The sequence below is a fragment of the Lutra lutra genome, chromosome 2 (genome assembly GCF_902655055.1).
Source record: "Lutra lutra chromosome 2, mLutLut1.2, whole genome shotgun sequence".
Classification (NCBI taxonomy): Eukaryota; Metazoa; Chordata; class Mammalia; order Carnivora; family Mustelidae; genus Lutra; species Lutra lutra.
The window spans coordinates 27,462,020-27,469,725 of NC_062279.1; the positions used below are offsets into that span (position 1 = coordinate 27,462,020).

The following is a 7,706-nucleotide window of genomic DNA, read 5'->3' on the forward strand; positions in this document are numbered from 1 at the left end:
AAGATCATTTTGCTGCAGTGTTGAGCCCAAACCCTGTGCACAGTGCTGGGGCAGATTGAAGCTGGGAAACCATGGGGCTGGTGTCTGCCATACTGGTAGAGAGATGGTGGTGGTTTGCGCCAGGTTAATGAGCTTGAGAAATGGTTGCATTGGAGACCTCTTTAGAAGGTAGAACAAACTGGATTGTCTGATGGTTGCATAAGGAATGTGAGAAAAAGAAAGAGGTCAAGAAGAACTTGACTTGTCACTGGTGACATTGAGGAGAGTGGCAAAGAAAACAGACTTGAGTGAATTTAAGAGAGAATAAGAAGGATCTGATACAATGAACACAAACATTTTCAAAGCAGTTTTCTCTGAAGATGAGCAAGGACATGGGAGAACTAGACAAAGGGTAAAGTGGGCTAAGAGATATTTGGGGGGAAGAATTAAAGTATGTTTGCATAGTGTTGGAAATAATCCAATAAAGGGGGAAACTGCTGAAGTTGGTGGTACGGTAAAGTGCAGAGGGAAGAAATGAGGGAGCATTGACCTTGAACAAAGGAGAAGGCTGGAATGTAACACTTAGAAGGGCTGTAGGAGGAGCCGTGTTTGCAGGGAGAGCCAAAATTCGCTAGATTTGCAGAGCAAATGCACTTTTCTCCCAGCTTCCTTTAGAATAGTCTCAAAAAATAATTTTAAACTGGCCTCACTGGGGTCACATGCCATTGTGTCCAAGGCGGTAAGGTACTGAAATTGGCAATACTTACTAGCACTCCATTTCTCTTGAAAGACTTAACCTTTAAAACCATTAAAAGGAAAAGGAAAAGAGTGAAATTAAAGCAGGCAAAGTAACAGAACACAAAAGAACTTCTTTTTTAAGAAAATATTTAAAATGATGTCGTCTGCAATACTATAATGACCATAAGCATACTGTGTGTTTCAAACTGGGAACAATGCATCATTATGTTGCTGGGGATTTTGGGAACAGGAAAGAAAGAAGCGAGCCAACATACCAAAAACAGTAAAAACCCTGAATATAAAATTCATAAATCCTAAGTGTTCCTTGACTTTCTTTTCTTATTCCTTTCTCATTGACACACTGCTGTACTCTCTTACTTTTAAATTGGTGGAGTTCATCACTGTAGACGTTCTTTGAAAGGTGGCTCCTTTTAGATTATGGAAGCAGTAGTTCAGAGAAAGAACTTTTATAAAGTAGGCAGTTGTAGCTTGTTTCAAATCTGTATCACTTAAGTGAAGCAGAGAGTTGAACAGAATTGCATGGTGGATATTTTGAAAAGAAAAATTGGTGGGTCAGGTTAGGTTATTATCGACCTCCCCAAAGACTGGGGTTCTGATTCCGACGCATAATTATTCAACTTCCCAGTTCACTTGAATATATACACTCTGCTTTAGTGATCAGCTTCTGGATAAGAGAGGGGCAAATTGGAAGAGATAGAAAATCAAAGTGGATGTCTATTAATGCAATTCACGATTCAAACACCTAGAGTGAAACCATACCAAGATGGGAAAGAAGAAATTTAACAAAGGATTCTAGCTCCTTGACCTGGAACAGAAATCTCAGTATTCATCAGATGCAAGGAGTCATAATACAGAAATCCCTAGACATATTTTTAAATGCCATTTCAGCAGAAGCCTTAAATTTGAGTGTGGTCTTGGTTCTCATCTAACTAACTGGTTAAATTGTACCAAGCCACTTACCATCTTTGAGCCTTGGTGAATAAATTTCAAAAATCATAAACTGATGTGAAACATTAATCACTGCTTATTAAGATATTTGACCATATAGAGTAATAGCAATATGATATGTGCCTTATATGCATGTATATCATATGCATACATATCTATTCTATATATATTACATATATATGATATGAGCTGGGGATGATTTTTATTTCGGGTCTATGTTTTGCTGATAAACTACAGAGATTTTAAGCATCATGCATAACCTTCATGTTTCTTCACACATAGCTTTGCCCAGTTGTTTTGAGGGTCACATGCAATTTTATATAGTTTCTGCCCCATGTGGGCACCTAAAACTACAAATTATTAATATAATTATTTTTATCTGTGTTCACATTCCTTGGCTTTAAATATTGTTATCACACCATATTTGAATATTTGAAGATTCATTATTATCTCTACCTTCCATTTCTCATTTTTAGTTCCAAAATCAAAAGAGGCATGATACCAAATATCTCTACTATTGTGTATCATTATTCCTATACTTCTAACACTGGATGCAACAGAGGTTGAGCTTATTGGGAAAAAAATGTGACTCGGAAGTAGAAATGAGTCATATCAAGTACTTCCCAGAAACATGTGCTGTGAGAATGATTGGTTACTCTTCTACAGCAATAGATCACTGGGCCTGAGGGAGATTGCTCTTACAACATCAGTGATTTTTCTAAGTAGATCAGGATCTCCTGTCAGTTGTGAAAGAGACCATCTTTAACTTTGCTTACCATCATGTCTGGCAGAAAATTGTGGAATATCTTGGTGCTCTCATTTTAGGTTCCTTTAAAAGTTAGAGAAATTGGATCGGTAAACAACTGCCAAGCTCATGACTGTACTTTTTTTTAAAGATTTTATTTACTTATTTTATAAACAGAGATCACAAGTAGGCAAAGAGGCAGGCAAAGAGAGAGGGGGAAGGAGGCTCCCCGCTGAGCAGGGAGCCCTGCCTGGGGCTCGATCCCAGCACCCTGGGATCACAACCTGAGCTGAAGGCAGATGCTTAACTGACTGAGCCACCCAGGAGCCCCTATTCTGATATAATTTTAATTAATTCACACATTAATTTCCATTGCATTTTTATGTAACTTTTTATCATCCTCATTGTTCTATAATTGACACAATTAAATTAACCATTTGAAATTTACAATTCAATGGTGTTTAGTATATTGACATAGCTGTACAGGTATCACCACAATCTAACTTGGGAATATTTTTATTAACTCAAAAAATAAACCCATATCCATTAACATTCACTCCATAATCCTTCATCCCTCCCATCCCCCTGCCCTGGGCACTAGGCTAATATACTTTCTGTCTTTATAGATTCACCTATTCTGAACATATTTTTATAAGTGGAATCCTGGAGGGGGGACAGGGTAGCTCAGTCAGTTATGCATCTGACTCTTGATTTCAACTCAGGTCATGCTCTCAGGGTCCTGGGATCAAGCCCCACTTTGGGCTCTGTGCTCGATGTGGAGTCTACTCGTCCCTCTCCCTCTGCTTGTGCTCTCTCGAAAACAAACAAACAAACAATATCTTTTAAAAAATAGAATCATGGGATATGTGGCTCTTTGAAACAGGATCCTTTCACTTACCATAATGTTTTCAAGGTCCATCTGTATTGTAGCATATATTGGTACCTTACTCCTTTTTATTTTCAAATAACACTGTATTATATAGGTACACCACACCTTATTTATCCTTTAGTTAAAGGGCATGCATGATACTTCCATTTTTTTCTATTTTGGATGATGCTACTCTGAATATTCACGTACAAATTTTTGTGTGGACATATATTTTATCTTATATATACACGTAGAATGGAAATGCTAGGTCATATGGTCACTACTTAACGTTTGGGGGAACTACCAAAATATTTCCAAAGTGGCTGTGCCATTTTATATTCTTACCAGCAATCAATGAGGATTAAAACTTCTCCACATCATTGTCAACACTCATTACTGTGTATCTCTTTGATAACCATCCTAATGGCTGTGAATTAGTATCTCATGCGATTTTAAGATACATTTTCCTAATAATTACTGATCTTAAACTTTCCTTTATGTGTTTATTGTCCATCTGTATATCTTCTTTGGAGGAATATCTAATCAAGTTCTTTGCCCATTTTTAAACTCCGTTCTCTTTTAATTATTGAGTTATAAGAGATCTTTATATATTGTAGATGTATAAAAGTCCATTATCAGATATGTAATTTTCAAATACTTTCTCTTATTCTCTAGGTTGTTTTTCAGTTTTCTTGTTGGTATCATTTGCAGCATAAAGTTTTTAATTTTAATATAGTCTAATTTATCTTTTTTATTGCTGTTGCTTGTGCTTTGGGTTTTGTATCTAAGAAACCACTGTCTAAATCAAGGCACAGAGGTTTGCATCTGTTTTCCTCTAAACCTTTTATACTTGTGCTCTTATATGTACATCTGTACTGTATTTTGAGTGGATTTTTGTGAATAATGTGCAGTAGAAGGTCCAAATGTATTTTTGTGCATGTGGATATCAGTTGTCTGAAGACTATTTGTTAAAATTTATTCTTTACCCATTGATTGGTCTTCACACCCTTGTCGGAAGTCAACCGACTATAAATGTATGGGTTATTTCTTAACTCTCAGTTGTATTCGTTGATCCATAAATTTATTTTACACCAGGATTACTGTAGCTTTATAGTAACATTTGAATTCAGGGCTTGTTCTTGTTTTTAAAGGTTATTTTGGCTTTCAGGATCCCTTGCATTTCCATATAGATTTTTTTTTAAATTTTATTTATTTATTTGGCAGAGAGAGATCACAAGTAGGCCGAGAGGCAGGCAGAGAGAGAGGAAGGGAAGCAGGCTCCCTGCTGAGCAGAGAGCCCGATGCAGGGCTCAATCCCAGGACCCCGAGATCATGACCTGAGCCGAAGGCAGAGGCTTAACCCACTGAGCCACCCAGGTGCCCCTCCATATAGATTTTTTGAATTAGCTTGTCAGTTTCTGCAGGGAGTCTGGAGGCCCTCTGGTGATTCACTGTGGCCCTTCCTCCCAGCTCTTCCTACCCAAGCTGCCTCTGCCACTTGGGCTACTCTGGGGAAGACATGGTGTCTGCCATCAATTTGTGAACAGTGTTAGCTCTCAGCTCAAAAGCAAATGATTTAATTTTGTGAACCAATCAAGAATAAGGAACTTTTTGCAACTTTTTGTAACTTATCATACCTGGGCACTATGTTTGGGGCTCTGGATGTCTTAGAACATTTCTTGGGTGTCCTCGCCTTGTATTTGCAAAGTTTTTTATGCCCAGTGTTCCTGGTTTCCACATATGATTCTTTCTTTTTTTTTTTTTTCAATTCTTTTTCCATATATGATTCTTTTTTTTTTTTTTTTCAAGATTTTATTTATTTGACAGACAGAGATCACAAGTAGGCAGAGAGGCAGGCAGAGAGAGAGGAAGGGAAGCAGGCTTCCCGCTGAGCGGAGAGCCCGATGCGGGACTCGACCCCAGGACCCTGGGATCGTGACCTGAGCCGAAGGCAGCAGCTTAACCCACTGAGCCACCCAGGTACCCCTCCATATATGATTCTTAAAGGTATAGCTTTTCATTAGTACTTGTAATGGGGAGTATATTCAATATGCAACAAATAATTTCGCTGGGCTTTGCTGTCAGTTAACAAATGCACTTGTGGAAGCAAATAGCCCTTGGGAGAAATTGGCATCTTAAAGTAGCAATAGACAAGCTTCAGATGAATACAAACTAACTAACTTCAATACATGCTGATCTTTGCCCGCTTTACTTGCGGCAAGTGGCAAAATGCTTTTAAGTGTGCCCTTCCATATCTTGACATAGATATGATGGGTAACTGTAAAGAGAATAGAACTCTACTAATCATGGTTTTTGCTGTCTGTATTTTATGATGTTTTGACAATTTAGGGAGCCCTGTGGACCTGGGGAGGGGTTAGCTAATTCCTAGAGACAGCTAACAACTTGCCTGTGAGCATGCATCTGGTATGCAAACCAGTCAATCCCTCCAGCTATTCCTCTGTCTCATTTTCAGACTCCTGCAGTCAGGAACATTATCTCCCTGACCTAAATCACCCCACATCTAGGTACAGGACAACTAGGGACCACTGCTGTAATCTGAAGCCTACCAAAATTAGTCAAACTATCCATTCCTAAATTTGCTTAGCTTGCTTGATTTACCTTGCCTGTTTCTTCCTTCAAAAACCAGAATAAAAGCTTTGAGCCATGCTTTCCCCTTGCTCCTTCTGCCACCTGACTGACCCTGCTGCTTCCCCGTGCAGCCCTGTGTGCAGGGGTGTGTCTCCTCCTCTTGGGAACTACTTAGCAACAATATTGACTTTTTTTTTTTAAAGATTTTATTTATTCATTTGAGAGAAAAAGAGAGAACGAGCAGGGGGGAGGATCAGAGAGAGAGAGAGGGAGGAGCAGACTCCCCGCTAAACAGAAAGTCCAATGTGGGGCTCAATCCCAGGACCCTGACCCTGGGATCATGACCTGAGCTGAAGGCAGAAGCTTTAACCGATTGAGCCACTCAGTGCCTGCAATGATATCTTCAATGGCAATTATCCCCTGATCTGTTGGCCTTTTTATATCTGAAAAAAAAGATCCCCCCCCCAAAAAAATTAAAAAACTCAAGTGCATTTTAGAATAGCACGCAAAGCTCTTTTTACTATACTGTTACATGAAGGGTAATTCACATAGGCTAACAAACACTCTCCTTCCCCAAACAGGCTAACCCCACCCCTGCCATAGTGATCAGTCATGACTTGTTGAAGTCATGTAAAAAATGTATTCTAGCTTCTCTGATACTACTTGGCCGAGTACAATAGCTCCCAAAACATATATCTCAGAGTATGGCTAGATTCATTAAGTCCCTTAGCAATATTTATTTACCATGAGTTAGCACAATTGTATTCAACCAATTAACCTTGCAGAACTTTGAAACCTGGTAAACAAAGTGAAATTTTTACTTAAGTTAATATCATAGGACTGGAGAAGGAAAACTTGTCATCTCTTTAAAAGAATATTGAGAGGTGCCTGGGTGGCTCAGTCGTTAAGCATCCGCCTTCAGCAGGGGCCCTGATCCCAGGGTCTTGGGATTGAGCCCCCGCATCGGGCCCCCTGCTCGGCAGGAAGCTTGCTTCTCCCTCTCCCCCTGCTTATGTTACCTCTCTCATTGTGTCTCTCTCTATCAAATAAATAAATAAAATCTTTATTAAAAAAATAAAAGAACATTGAAAGACTTGCAAAGACTTTTTAAACATTACTGTTATTCGATATGGCAAGTTGTATGCAATCTGGACCTCAAGAGATGGAAAAAATATCTACTACACATGATGTAAGATGGTGACATTTTTGCAAGTATTAGTCAAAAGAATGTTATGATCACATTCAGAATATAATATAAATAATATATAATCCAGAATACAATATATAATCCAGCCATGCTTCATAACATTGATCAGGAAATGTTGAAATATATAGAGCTTGATGAGTGACTGAAAACCAAGGATGAAGAGGGGCTATGAATCCCGAATCTGTGCAAAAGAGGATCCCAGAAGGTAAATCAGTAAACAAGCCATCAGCTTACTCTTAAAGCTAACATGCATCTGAATTAAACGAAGGTGAGACCATCACCTTGGCCAGTGACGAGTGTTAGAAGAGTGGCAAGGGAGGACCAAGACCGGTCCTGGATATTAGACAATTAAACTTTTTTTTCATCTGGGTGTTAGACATTAAATTTTTTTGACATCTTCAGTCCTGTGTTTTCAGATACCATTCTTTCTACAAAGAAAGGAAAAAAATTATCAAACTTTATGCTGCAGATTTATTTATCCTCAGGTTCATGGTATTCTTGCATTAAATCTACCTTTTTTTCTTAGATTAAAAATAGACCTTTCAATTTTGTTATTGATTACGTTGAATCTGTGGATGAATTTGAGGAGTATATTATTTTCTGATTGCTGC

General features: G+C 38.5%; 1 pseudogene; it reads left to right on the top strand.

The window, feature by feature from the left end:
- The first annotated feature begins 5,714 nt into the window (after window positions 1-5,714).
- Window positions 5,715-7,237, top strand: LOC125094018 (COP9 signalosome complex subunit 3-like; annotated as a pseudogene).
- Window positions 7,238-7,706: the final 469 nt, after the last annotated feature.